Below are 13,821 nucleotides of genomic sequence, written 5' to 3' on the forward strand. Positions count from 1 at the left end.
TACATTGGAGCCTCCTAATAAGCCTAAGGTAAAGGGATGTGTTCATCCTTCACGATGCACAGAGGGTCACCTTGTAGACATGGTGTAAGTAGAGTCATAGTCTTGGTTTCAAGGAGTCATGCAGGAAGTTGCTTTGTGAATATTAGCAGGATGGTGTAGAGATATGATACAGATGGTGCTGTCTTTCATGGGAACCCTATTATTGGTAAAATCAAGTTAAGAATCAGCTACTTATAATTTTTAAGTCAATTTTATATCTTATTGATTTGGTTTTTCACTGAATTCCACTAGATATAATGATATAATTTAGCTAAGAAAAATAAACGCTATGAACTTTTATTCATCAACAGAGATAGTAAGAGTAGCTTTCAAAAAGTGGAAAATAATTATTTCAGCAACATATTTTACATTTATTTAGAATACTTTGGTGGAATAGTAACAAAGACTTATTTGTTTTTTTGTTATCAAAACATTTTTATCTCTTAAAATGGAATTTAATTCTAGGAATAATACCTGTTCTAGTATACATTCTATTATTGGTGGATAAGCAAGCCACCCAATAGAAAATATTATCAAGTATAGCCGGGTGTTGTGGCAGGCGCCTGTAGTCCCGGCCACTCAGGAGGCTGAGGCAAGAGAATCGCTTAAGCCCAGGAGTTGGAGGTTGCTGTGAGCTGTGTGAGGCCACGGCACTCTACTGAGGGCTATAAAGTGAAACTCTGTCTCTACAAAAAAAAAAAAAAAAAAAAAAAAAAAGAAAATATTATCAAGTGATTTCTACTTAATGACTTCCGTTGGGACATGAGTTCCTAATAAAATTAGCTACCAAACTCTTTAGGTTCTTTGCTGCTGATTTCAAATGAAAGTATTTGTTAGTTCTTTCACTTGAAAATACCCCCTCTGAAACAGTTCCCTCTCAAAGGGGCTCCGACACCTTGGGAGAAGATTCTTCCCTGGACTTGGCCTGCCCTGGGGGTGGAGCTGGTAAAGGACATACGGAACTGAGGCACACAGATATCAGAGATGATGGCTGTCACTACTGTTAGTGTCCAGTTCACCACCAACTTCCCTTGGTGGGTACCGTTCAAATTCAAACCCTATACATTGAAAGAAAAATTCCCAGTCTGGAGTGGTAAAGAATACCTGAAGTTTTCCAAACTGTTCTTCTGGCCTAGAATAGAGAAACTGAGAATACATGGTATTCAAGTGACTTTTACAATTTGGTGTTTATTGGTGAAACTAATACATTGTGCTGCCTTCGGGGTAATTTTGATACTTCAGTATGTTAGGTATTTCACAGTATCTTGTTATCTATTTTTAGGGATACTATATACAATCAGCTTCAAAATTCAGTTGTAGGCAACGGCACTGATATAAGGCAGGTTGTGGTGAACACTGGTTACCTCATTCTCTGAAGGAAACTGTCCCTCGATTATCTCACAAAGGCAATGTTGAGAGAAGGACCCAGGGTAGCACGGAAAGAGAATGCAGCTAACTCAATAGTAGATGTGACTCTGTGGAACTTTAGAAGCTAATTGAGATTGCAGAACACACACAGACATACACACACAGCATAGCCTCTTTTCTGAATTTTCCACACCTCTCCTTGTGCCTGCCGGGTGCCTTCTCTGGCCTTCTTGTGGCTGATGGCTCCTTTTATTCCACTCAGGATCAATCTTATAACAAATTTTAAAGACCTCTTTTTCTGCAAACCTGCCCTGAAACAGGCCCGCCCAGCACTGAATATGCTCAACTATAAAGAAGCATTTATTTCCCACTTTCAAAGTCAGGTCTATAGCTTTATAAATTAATGTGATGGAATATTTAAAATTGTACTAAGAGTACTTTTAGAAAATTTTCAAATGTTTCTCTAAAATACAACCAGAGTTGCTAATAATGCTGCTCTTTCTTATACTCGTAGCATGTTCAATGTCCACTGTTTCTTAGAATCAATGGCAAGTTAATTAATGACTTAATTAAAACTAAAATGAGGACAGAACCTTCAGGAGACTCCATGGGAAGGAGCGGCAAAGTAGAGCAGAAAGAAGCAAGATAGAGGCAGAGATCAACCCCTGAGACACTGTGTCCAAGTGGGAGTGGTTTTTCTCCCTCCCTGGCATCTCTGACATTGGCAGCTTCCCAAGCTGCTGGGGAAAATTCTGCTGATGTGAGCCCAGCGTCTGCTTCCACCAGTGAGCTGGGAGCTTCTTGTGGACAGGGCACCAGTTTCTCAGCCTCCCTGGGGTACTTCCTATCCCCACAGACCCAAGCCTGGACAACAGGAACCATATTGCTACTTTACCCTCAGGGGTCAAATATCCTCCCCTGGTGCTTCAACTCTGGTTTTTGCCTTGCTTGTTCCCACGTAGACATTTCCCAACTACAGACTATATAGCAGGTGCTGCAGGATCCAGTGATCTGCTAAACTCCAGGGCCTGGACATTTTGGCCGGTGAGCCTTTTTGAGAGAGGGACAGATATTACAGGAATGCTAGCTTTCCTTCATGCAGACTCTTTTTCTCCACTTCCCCTTCCACACCTGCAGCAGCCAAGAGAGACAATTGAGCCTCCACACTGAGGCTTCCCTAGAGAATGGGGCTCAGACCTTTCCCCTTGGAGTCCTACAGTGGACTAAGGGGTGCTTAGACTGTGAATTCCCTGCCTGCCGGCCATCCTGTGTGCTGCTTTCCCTGAGAAGCAGAGACATCAAACCTCCTTGGGCACCCTATAGGCAACTGAGGACTAGTGTGCTTCTCAATGTTATAGTCAGGGATCAATATTTGGGGTCCCAGGGATGGGACCACAGGCCAAATCCTGTACCCTCTTGGTTGGGGACAGGAAGGGGGATATTTGTGAATTATTCTCAAGAGGTGAATGTGCCACATGGCTGGTTTGGGGACCAAGTGTAGTGTGGGTCCTGGCTGCAATGTGCTCGTAAAGAATCTCTACCCTCACAGGAGGACCATGCTATGAGCTTAGACATCCTGGGCAGGGTACCTCCTGGCCTGCGTCACAGTCATGGGGGAAGCTCGGCTAGTCTGAAGTCCTGCCTATTGGTAGATGACATGGGGAAAGTGTGGAGCAGGGGAGAGCAGAGAGGAACAAGGCCCACTCCAGACTGCCAGACTGTGACTCTCAGTCAACCCTGCCTGCACAAGCAGACTCTAGGCTTAGGTGGGACCATGTTAGTCCCTCTCTGGTAGCTTTGCCCAGAAATTAGGAACAGATATTTCACCCCTGATAAAACAGATATCTTGACAGCTTTTTGGGAGCCTGAAGGCAAGCTCACCCGGCCTAGTCCTGCCCAGCCACATTCTCCCATCTGCCTCTGCTGTAGCATTGAGTGATTCTCCTGAGGCGTCAAGGCTGGTCACAGGATGCCAAAAGAACATTGCAACTTGTTTTTTTCCGGAAAAGAACAGCAGGTCAATTTGCACACTTTTTACAGCATTTACATACACAATGTGGTTGATTTTCATCCACAAGCACCACTTACTGTCTCAGAGATTAACTTGTACATGCCATTATTTAAACAAAAGAAAATTCAAAACTAAGAGGCAATAGTTGCTCTGGATGAAAAGGAATCTGCAAAATAACTCTGGAAGCATGAAGAGTAAAAGTGAAAGAATATGCCCCAGTGGGTGCACCACCTCTCAAGCAATAGATATCAACCCAAATCTGAATGTTAAAATGACAGATAAAGAATTCCAAATATGGATTATATGTAAGATCAATAAAATACAAGAGAAAATGGAAAAACAACACAAAGAAACTGCACACACACACAAAAAAAAATTAGGAAGTGAATGAAAAATTTGCTAAACAAATGAAATAATTAAAAAAGATCAAATAGAACTTCTGGAAATGAAAAAAATCATTCAAGAAAATACAAAAAACAGTGGAAAGTCTTGAGAATAGACTAGGAAAAAGAAACAATCTTAGAGCTTGAAAATAACACTTTCAAAATAAGTCAATCAAAGATAAAAAAGAGAGAATTAAGATAAATGAATAAAATCACAAGGACAATGAGATCATATATAGAGGCCAAACATATGAATTATAGACCTCCCTCAGGGTGAAAAGAAAACACACAGGGGTTAGAAAGCCTTTTTAAGGGAATAATTGAGAAAAATTTTATCTGGTCCTTATAAAAGTTTAGGTATCCAGGTACAAGAAGCAAAACAAACACTTGAGAGATTAAACGCAAAGAAGCAATTCACAACACAGAGTCATCAGACTAGCCAGAGTTAAAACAAAAGAGGCTTTGTGAGCTATAAGTCAAAAACATAAGGTAACTTATAAAGGAAAACCCATTATGTAAACTGCAGGCTTCTCAGCTGAGACCTCACAAGCCAGAAGGAACTGGGCCTCATCTTCAGTCTTCTTAAACAGAATAATGGCCAGCCTAGAATTTTGTATCTTGCAAAACTAAGTGTCTTATACGAGGGAGAAATAAAGACTTTATTATTGTTATTATTATTAAATCATAGCTGTGTACATTAATGCAATCATGGGGCACCATATATTGATTTCATAGACCGTTTGACACACCTTCATCACACTGGTCAACATAGCCTTCCTGGCATTTTCTTAGTTATTGTGTTAAGACATTTAAATTCTACATTTACTAAGTTTCACATGTACCCTGTAAGATGCACCGCAGGTATAATCTCACCAGAAATAAAGACTTTTTTAGGCAAGCAAATACTGAAGGAATTTGTCAAGATAGTACTCAGATCTGTACTGTACATTAATCAGCACGATAGAAGCCAATCCATGTAAAATCACCAAAAATCTAATGCTCAGAGCCTGTGTAAAGAATTGCATAAGAGGTAAAACAAAGCAAGAAGATTCTATCCAAAAAGAATGACAGAAATGCATCTCACTGATCAGTTTTTTTTAAATAAACATGAGCTGCTCCAATTGCCTTTTTGAGAGACATGAGGAGGATGAGTGCAGGTAAGTATCTGTTGTCACCAGGAAACACATCTAACCCACAAGTGCTCATTTAGACTCAATGTTAAATATTCTATGCTAATGTAAATCAAAAGAAAGCAGTTGTAACCATTCTGACGTCAGATAACAGACATCAAATTAACAATAGTAAAGAAGTACAGGCATAGTGGTGTCCTGTAGTCCCAGCTACTGGGAGAGCTGAGGCAAGAAGATCAGTTGAGCCCAAGAGTTTGAGGTTGTTGTGAGCAAGGATGATGCCACAGCACTCTACCCAGGGTGACAGAGTAAGACTATGTCAAAAAACAAAACAAAACAAAAGTATATCAAAGAATATCTTCTCTGAATACTATAACAATCTCTATGCATATTAACTCAAAAACTTTGAGGAAAATGATTAATTCCTGGAAATACACAACTTCCCAAGGGCTGATCAAGAAGATATAGAATTCCTGAATAGACCAGTTAAGATCAACAAAATTGAAGCAGCAACAAAAAAATCTTCCTAGAAAAAAATAGTCCCAAATCATATGGTTTCACAGCTAAATTTTATCAGACTTACAAAGAAAAATTGCTACCCATATTGGCAGAGGTTATTTCATAACATTGGGAAGGAATCTTCCCCAACTTGTTCTAGGAATCCAGTTTCACCTTGATACCAAAACCCGGAATGGACACAATGAAATACAGAACAATATGCCTTATGAATATAGATGTAAAAATCCTCAATAAAATTCTAGCAAGCTGAATTCAGCAGCAATTAAAAACAATAATAAACCAAGACCAAGTGACCTTCATCCTAGAGAAGCAGTGATGATTCAACATTTGCAAATCCATAAATGTTATTCATTATATAAATAGAAACAAAAACAAAGATCATATCATCATCTCAATAGACATAGAAAAAGCACCATTTTATGATAAAAACTCTTAACAAAATAGGCATAGGTGGAATATGCCTCAAAATTATAAAAGCCATATTATGACAAACCCATAGCTAGCATAGTACTGGATGGGGAAAAGTTGAAAACGTTTTCTCCTGAGAGAACTGGAACAAGACAAGGTTGCCCACTGTGATCACTTCTATTCAACATAGTGCTGGAAATCCAGAGCAATCAGGCAAGAGAAGGAAATTAAGGGTATCCAAATGGGAAATAAGAGGTCCAACTGTTACTCTTAGCTGATGATATGATCTTATATCTAGGAAACCTGAAAGATTCTGCCAAGAGACTTCTGGAATTGATAAATTAATTCTCAGGTTACAAAATCAATGTACCCAAATCTGTGGCATTCCTCTGTACCCAAAACATTCAAGCTGAGAATCAAATCAAAGACCCAATACCTTTTACAATAGCTACAAAGAAAATAAAGGAATATATTTGACCAAGGGAAGGGGTCAAAAGATTTATACAAAGAAAACTACCAATCATAGGAAGGAAATAGCAGATGGTGTAAACAAATGTAAATACATATCTAGCACGTGGATCAGCAGAATCAACATTGTTAACATGTTTATACTAATCAAAGTGATTTACAGATTTAGTGCAATCCCCAACAAAATACTGAAATCATTTTCCACAGGTCTAGAAAAAATAATTTCACAATTTGTTTGGAACTATAAAACAGCCCAAATAGCCAAAGCAACATTAAGCAAAAGGAATAAATCTGGAGGCATTGTTATACCTGAAGATTCCTCAAAAAACTAAAAGTAGACTTACCATTTGATCCAGCAATCCCATTGCTGGGTATTTACCAAAGGGAAAAGAAGTCATTTTATCCAAAAGACATTTGCACTATAATGTTTATTGCAGCACAATTCACAATTGCAAAGATGTGGAATCAGCCCAAATTTCCATCCATTCATGAGTAATTAATAAAATATGGTATATGTATGCCACAGAATACTACTCAGCTTTAAAAAAAGAATTAATACCTTTTGCAACAATATAGATAGAACTGGAAACTGACTATTCTCCTATGTGAAGTATTGCAAGAATGGAAAAACAAGTTCCACATGTTCTCACTACAAAATTGGAACGAACTAATTAGGGGTCGTGTGCACAGATGGAAGTAAAACTCAATGGAAATCAACCAGGTGGGAGGGTGCAGTAGGGTACAGGTGAAATTACGTCTAAAGGGTAAAATGTACATTATCTAGGTGATTGACACACTTATACCTTTGACACACTTTGACTCAAGGAGTACAAAAGCAATCTATGTGACTAAAAAATTTTTATCCCCTTAATATTCTGAAATTTAAAAATAACCTAAAGTCCGCACCAGCCCTAAGGAAGGGCAGCATTAACATCATTTTATTACCTTGCAAATCCCGCTTCTGTATTTGATAAGTTCAGACTCAATAGGGAAGGTGCATAATGTACATGCCAACTACTCAAATGAGAATATAATTCTGAATTTTGAAAATATATATATGCATTTATATAATTTATCTTTATCAATTGATGTCTCTTCACTTTAAAGGAACCCAGGGGAGACTTACCAGATGGCTATTAGCCCTTGACAATACCATTGCTACTGTCAACTAGAGCAATTTCCTGGAAGATCCAAACTTTTTTTTTTTTACTTGATTTTTATTAAATCATAACTGTATACATTTATGGGGTACAATATGATGATTTGATATACAATGTGGAATGCTTAAATCAAAGTAACATAACCGTCACCTCACTTACTTATTTTTGTGGTAAGACATTTATAATATATTCTTAGTTGTTTTGAAACGTACCCTTGCATTGTGTACAATAGGTGAGATCCCTCCAAATACCCTCCCTCTACTTTTCTTCCTCTCTCCCTTCTTCTCTCCCTCCTCTCTCCTGTTTCTTTCTTGACTATCTTTGCAGTTTATCATTCATATGCACATGTAAGTAAGTATTTATATATTGGTTTCATAATAGTATTGAGTACATTGGATACTTTTCTTTCCATTCTTGAGATATTTCACTAAGAAGAATATGTTCCAGCTCCATCCAGGTAAACATAAAAGATGTAAAGTCTCCCTCTTTTATGGCTGCATAGAATTCCATGGTATACATATACCACAATTTGTTTATCCATTCATGGTTTAATGGACATTTAGGCTGCTTCCACAACTTGGCTATTGTGAATTGGGCTGCAATAAACATTCTGGTGCAAATGTCTTTGTTGTAAAATGATTTTTGTTCATCTGGGTAGATACCTAGTAATGGTATTGCAGGATCAAATGGTAGGTCAACTTTTAGTTGCTTGAGAATTCTCTATACTTCTTTCCAAAAAGGCTGTATTAGTTTGCAGTCCCACCAAAAGTGTAGAAGTGTTCCTTTCTCTCCACGTCCACACCAACATCTGCAGTTTTGGGATTTTGTGATGTGAGCTAATCTTACTGGAGTTAGGTGATATCTCAAAGTGGTTTTGATTTGCATTTCTCTGATGATTAAAGATGAGCATTTTTTCATATGTTTGTGGACCAGGCGCCTGTCATCTTCAGAGAAGTTTCTGTTCAAGTCTCTTGCCACAAAGAAATGAGGTTGTTTGTTCTTTTCTTATTGAGATGTAGATATATGGAACAGAATAAAGATACAAACATTTTTATTTCTTATCTGCTCCCACTCCTTAGTTTCCAGCCTCTCTGTAGCCTCTTGAGGGTTTTTCTTACAGTCCGGATAAGACCTCAGCAGCTGCATGTTTTATATCTTTGGAAGTAGAGAGGAGATTATCTGAGCTAAAGAGGAAGAAGAATGTTTATGGCATGAAACTGATGTTGGCTCATCTAGAAGTAAAGCAGTTTCCTTCTAGCTCTTATCTGAAATTGCCTAATACCTTCCTGCTCCCTTTGGAAGGAGCTGCTAAAAAATTCCAGGAAAAAAACATTATCACAGAATGACTGGGAACCTTAAAAGAAGTAGTAAATAACCTTTGGCCCTAATAAGAGAACCGGAATGAGGCTGGAGATACTCTGTAATACTCTACACTCAAATGAAAAAATAGCATTATTTTCCAATTACCTTTTTCAGAGGAAGTATAGACAAAGTGAAATGATCAGAAGAGAGTGACAAGGGCATTAAGAGAGCTCAAACTGAATTATCTAAGGAAAGAAAATGAGGATGTTAAAAATGGAGAAGGATAGATACAAATAGCAGGGGTCGGGTAGCACCAATTATTTTCAAATATTTAGGGGAATATCATGTTCAAGAGGAATGGACTTGTTTTGGACAAACCTAAGTAGGACTCGTGGGTGGTCACAAAGAAGTTTGTAATAGTGAGGGGAAGCCTTTGAGAATTCCAAGACCCTGAAACATATATGTCAGAGTTGAGCCCCTTGGAAAGGATGCTGGACTGCAATATTTTCAGAACAGTGTTCTATAGAAAATTAGGTCTAGTAAATGTTTATTGGTGGTTTGTGTGTGAGTGTGTGCATGTGTGGGTGTGTCCCCATGCACACACATGCATACATTAGTAGAGGTAGTATTAGTAGGGTTATTCTCAGGTCAAATATATTTGGGAAATGCCTGTTTAAAAATAGGGAAATAAATCTTTAACTTCAATGTCCTTCATATAATAATATGGTTCAGATGTGTATTGTGAACATCCAGAGGCTTCAACATTCTCTAAACTTATTTGAAACCTTTTGCCTTAGGAATATCTTTAATATCTCATAAAGCATCATTCCCTGAATTTTTGCAGAGAATGTGGTCACTCTTTATAAATGTCTTAAGAACAATCACGAAGTTGATATTCTCTGAGACTTTCCTAAATATGGCAAGGAGGAAATACACAAAGAAGAGGGAGGGCATACTACAAAATAAGACATATACATGGTGCCCTATTATTTGATGGATATTTACTATATATTGCTGAGTTCCTAGAAACTTGCTTTAAAAATGTTAACATGATCAAACAGTTTAAAAAGTGTCAAATAACATGATTTCCCAAAGATAGAACCAGTAGATAACACAATAAAAAATACTCTTCTCAGACTAATTGACTTAAAATTGTCCTCTCTACTGGTACTGGTAAAAGACTGACTTTACCAGTACAAGACCACTGTCAGGAGAAAATTCTACTATTAACAATATAATGAATATAATTTTCTTGCAGAACAGCTGACATATTCCTCTATCCTTTGCATCTGCAGTTGTTATTGATTAAAGGGGAAAAAACCAAAGAAATCACCCCTGATAATTGTGTATTATTATATGGGCCCATGGACACATGGACATCTTAGCACCCGGGATATTTTGATCAAATTAAATTCAGCTTGTGTTCATTTTGCCTATTTGCATTTTTCTCTAAGGAATGTGAAATTTCTGAATTTAGCTTTTAAAAAAATTGAGCATCTCATTTGGATGTTATAATCACACTCATCGTTGAAAGAAATGTTGGAAACATGGAGTACTATGCACTGATGATGCAGTCAGTATCCCCCAGCTTCTGCTCAGCAGTTTGGACTAGAAAAGTCTCCCATTAGAATGCCCATGGCAAACGTCTTCTGTAGAGGTAGGTTTAGATTTTCTGAGCCTTTCATACGTTATTCATAGCTTAATGGCTTGCTAAGGCAAAAGACTGAGGTGAGACTCTGCGGTCAGTGCCGGTAAGAAACCTAGTTTCTGTGGCCATTCTGCTTTGCCGGAAGAATCAGAAGTACCCACGTGAGTCTGTCCAGTAGACAGAACTAAACAAACATGCAGCTTCTCTCAGTCAACCTCTACCCCAAAACACACTTAAGCCAGCTTAAGCCACTGTCAGGAGAAAATTCTACTATTTACAATATAATGAATATAATTTTCTTGCAGAACAGCTGACATATTCCTCTATCCTTTGCACTTGCAGTTGTTATTGATTAAAGGGGAAAAAACCAAAGAAATCACCCCTGATAATTGTGTATTATTATATGGGCCCATGGACACATGGCCCATGAAAACCCACCCCGGTTGTATTTTGGAAATAGAAATGTGATTTTTATTTCTCCACTTCATTAAGTTTGTTAGAGGCCACCCCTGATGCATAATGGGTGTAAAGGACAGATTTTATGACTGCAGACTTTTCTCCATCTAAATTGGAGATTTGTATTTTGGATTTCCTAGAAACCAGACTTGTAGATGCTAACGTTTGTGTGCATAAAGTTTATTCCAGAGTTCTCTGGGGATCAACACCTCTGGGAGTGTAGAAGAAACAGGATTGTGTAGGGGGAGAAATTGGACTCATGATGCAGTCAGAACAAAGTCCTCAACCAAGCCTATAGGAAGCTCTGGAGTTGGGGTGGACCTTGAGAGTTGTTTCACCACTTCTTTCCAGACATCAGTCAATGGATGCAGGTTATCCCCAGGGAGGGTATATTTTGACCTTGAGTGAGGTGCCTCTTCTTGGCTGAGGGCAATTTTCAGACAAAAATCAGCTGGAAGCTGATAGCCAACAAACACATATGCCCAGAAGTTGGGAGAATAAGACATCTATCCAGAAAGGGGGACCTAGCTGGCTCATCACAGCAGTTACTACATATCTGAGTTAATGGAGTAACTTTTTCCAGTCACCTGCTTTATAGTCACCCAAAACTAGGAAAAATGAAAGTAACTTATTTACTACCTACTATGTGCTAGAACTTGAATCCCTACCACTAATAATAGAGTAACAAACAACTTTCATTGAGTTCTTATCTCTTGGGTATTAAGTTAAATTTTACTCTCCTATTATTTCATTTCATCTTCAAAATTTACTATTTACTTATTACTCTCTTACACAAGTGAAGATACTGAAGCTAGTAAACTTAAGTGAGTTGCCTAAAGTAATATAACCAGGATTTTAATTTAAACAATCTGCCCAAAAGTCCTCTTAACCTCTATATACCGCCTATCTATATTATATTGATTTATTCTTACAAAAACACTTGAAGTAGGAACCATTATAATCCCATTATACAGTGAAGAAGAGCAGCATCACGAAGGTTAAGTAGCCCTACAGAGGTCACATATTTATTATAATTCAAATGGGACTCTTTTGAATTATATAATTATAATTATATTCCCAAATTCTTGCTCTTTCTCTTGCCCTTGCATTGATTATAGGGAATCCATCAAAAGTCCATAGTCACTAAGTTTATGAGTCCTTGGAGAGTAATTTTTAATTTGGCCTCATGAATTTGTTAGGGTCCATGAAATATTTTTGGGGGGACTTGGAATGTGTTCCAATAAAGGGACCTGCAGCTAGTTTGGGAAGCCAAAGTGTCTTCATGGACAACTCCATTTTCTAATGTTTTCATGTAAGACTATTCAAAGCAATTATGCGATTTCTACTTGTAGTAGTTCAAGTATTCTGGAATTAGTTCCCTAGTCAAGGCAGGAATCATGACTTATCACCCCTGTATCCACCCTAGCAGCTGCTATGTACCGTTATTGACAGTATGAGTGAATCTATACGTGCCAGGAGACCACCAGCTCCCAGGGTTTCATTGTCAAGGACCTCTCTCACTATTTATCTTTACAGAGCCCATCTCCTCTTAATACATGCATACTTTATAAGCACCACTTTATTCCCATCATTAAAATTAAAAGCATACAGATCTTGCAATAAGCAATATGTACTCAATACTGAAAAACTGAACTGATAAAATCGTCTTGCCAATAGTAAAGAAAAATGGCATTTTTCATTGATTTCCATGACCACAGATCATGATTACTGATTTCTGTTGTAACTTTCAACAGTACTATCTCTGATATTTCTAGGTCCAAGACCCTTAAGTTAGAGACCAGTGAGAGCTGGGACTAAACCCAAACAGTCCTTGAGATGGTTGTTCCAAGCAAAACCAGAAATGTACAAGTTCAGCAGCAGCTCTTTCTTATTAAATGAAAATGTTTCTAAAGAGAAGAAAGGAAGAATGGAGCTAGCAGATAGAAACTGCATATGCTTTGAATCAGCTTTGCTTCTGAGATTTGAGTACCCAAACTCGCCATGCATTTGTGCTGAGTGAGGGGCCATTTGTGCTGAGGAAGAGTCTGTGAAGCGACAACACTCGACTACACACGGAAGTGTTCATTATATCGAAACTCTACCCTTGAAAGAAAACCCATTGTCTATCTCCCTGGCAATCTAAATCTTATTAATAAACGGAAGGGTCTCTTTCTTTAGAACTTGCAAAGAACTTTCTCTCTCTCCCTTTGTTCCCTTAGAAAATTAGCAGATGGAACAGTCCCTGCACGCCAGGAGGCCCCATCAGAGGGCTGGCTGTGCTCACAGTCTGTCTCCTCACAGGGTTTGTGACTCATTCTGAAAGCCTGACTTGAGGCAAACAAGCCTGAGGACACAGTGAATCCTATAAATTCTAAACACCATTTTTCTTGTATTTATATGATAGCATTTTAATTGAAAATGGATTTTTAACAGTTTTCCTTGCTACAACAAAAAAGGGCTGCTGTTGCCATGATCAAAGGAAACGGATGTTTCCTTTTGCTTTGATTGACTGTATTGTTTTTTGTTAAACAGACAATGCTGAAGTAGACTAAACTAACAACCTTCTGGGCAAGGGAATAAGGTGAGATATGGCCATGTATTTCTGAGGGCCGAGATTTTTTTTCCATTGTAGAGCTTAAAGCAGCCAGTTTGGTTAGGATGAAGGGGAGGTTTGATCAGCCCCTGTGCCCAATATTTGCATCTGTGGCTTCCAAAACATATGTACACCCAAGACAGGGACTGAGTTCTGAATAACCCTGTACTACATTTGCATAATACCATCAAAGATATCATCACCTGGGTGTGTAGGAGCCAGGGGGGAGCGGGTGGTGGTGGTGGCGGTGACGTGGGTGGTATGATCCTTCTAGTAACTCCAAGGTACTGTTACAGTTCCTAATTTTGCAACTGGGGAAAATTGATACTCAAAGTG

General features: G+C 38.3%; 1 protein-coding gene across 1 annotated transcript in view; it reads left to right on the forward strand.

The window, feature by feature from the left end:
• PLCXD3 (phosphatidylinositol specific phospholipase C X domain containing 3) overlaps window positions 1-13,821 on the forward strand; it is a 190,994-nt gene that overhangs the window by 160,654 nt on the left and 16,519 nt on the right. The window lies entirely within an intron of this gene.

This window comes from Nycticebus coucang, chromosome 1 (assembly GCF_027406575.1).
Source record: "Nycticebus coucang isolate mNycCou1 chromosome 1, mNycCou1.pri, whole genome shotgun sequence".
NCBI lineage: Eukaryota > Metazoa > Chordata > Mammalia > Primates > Lorisidae > Nycticebus > Nycticebus coucang.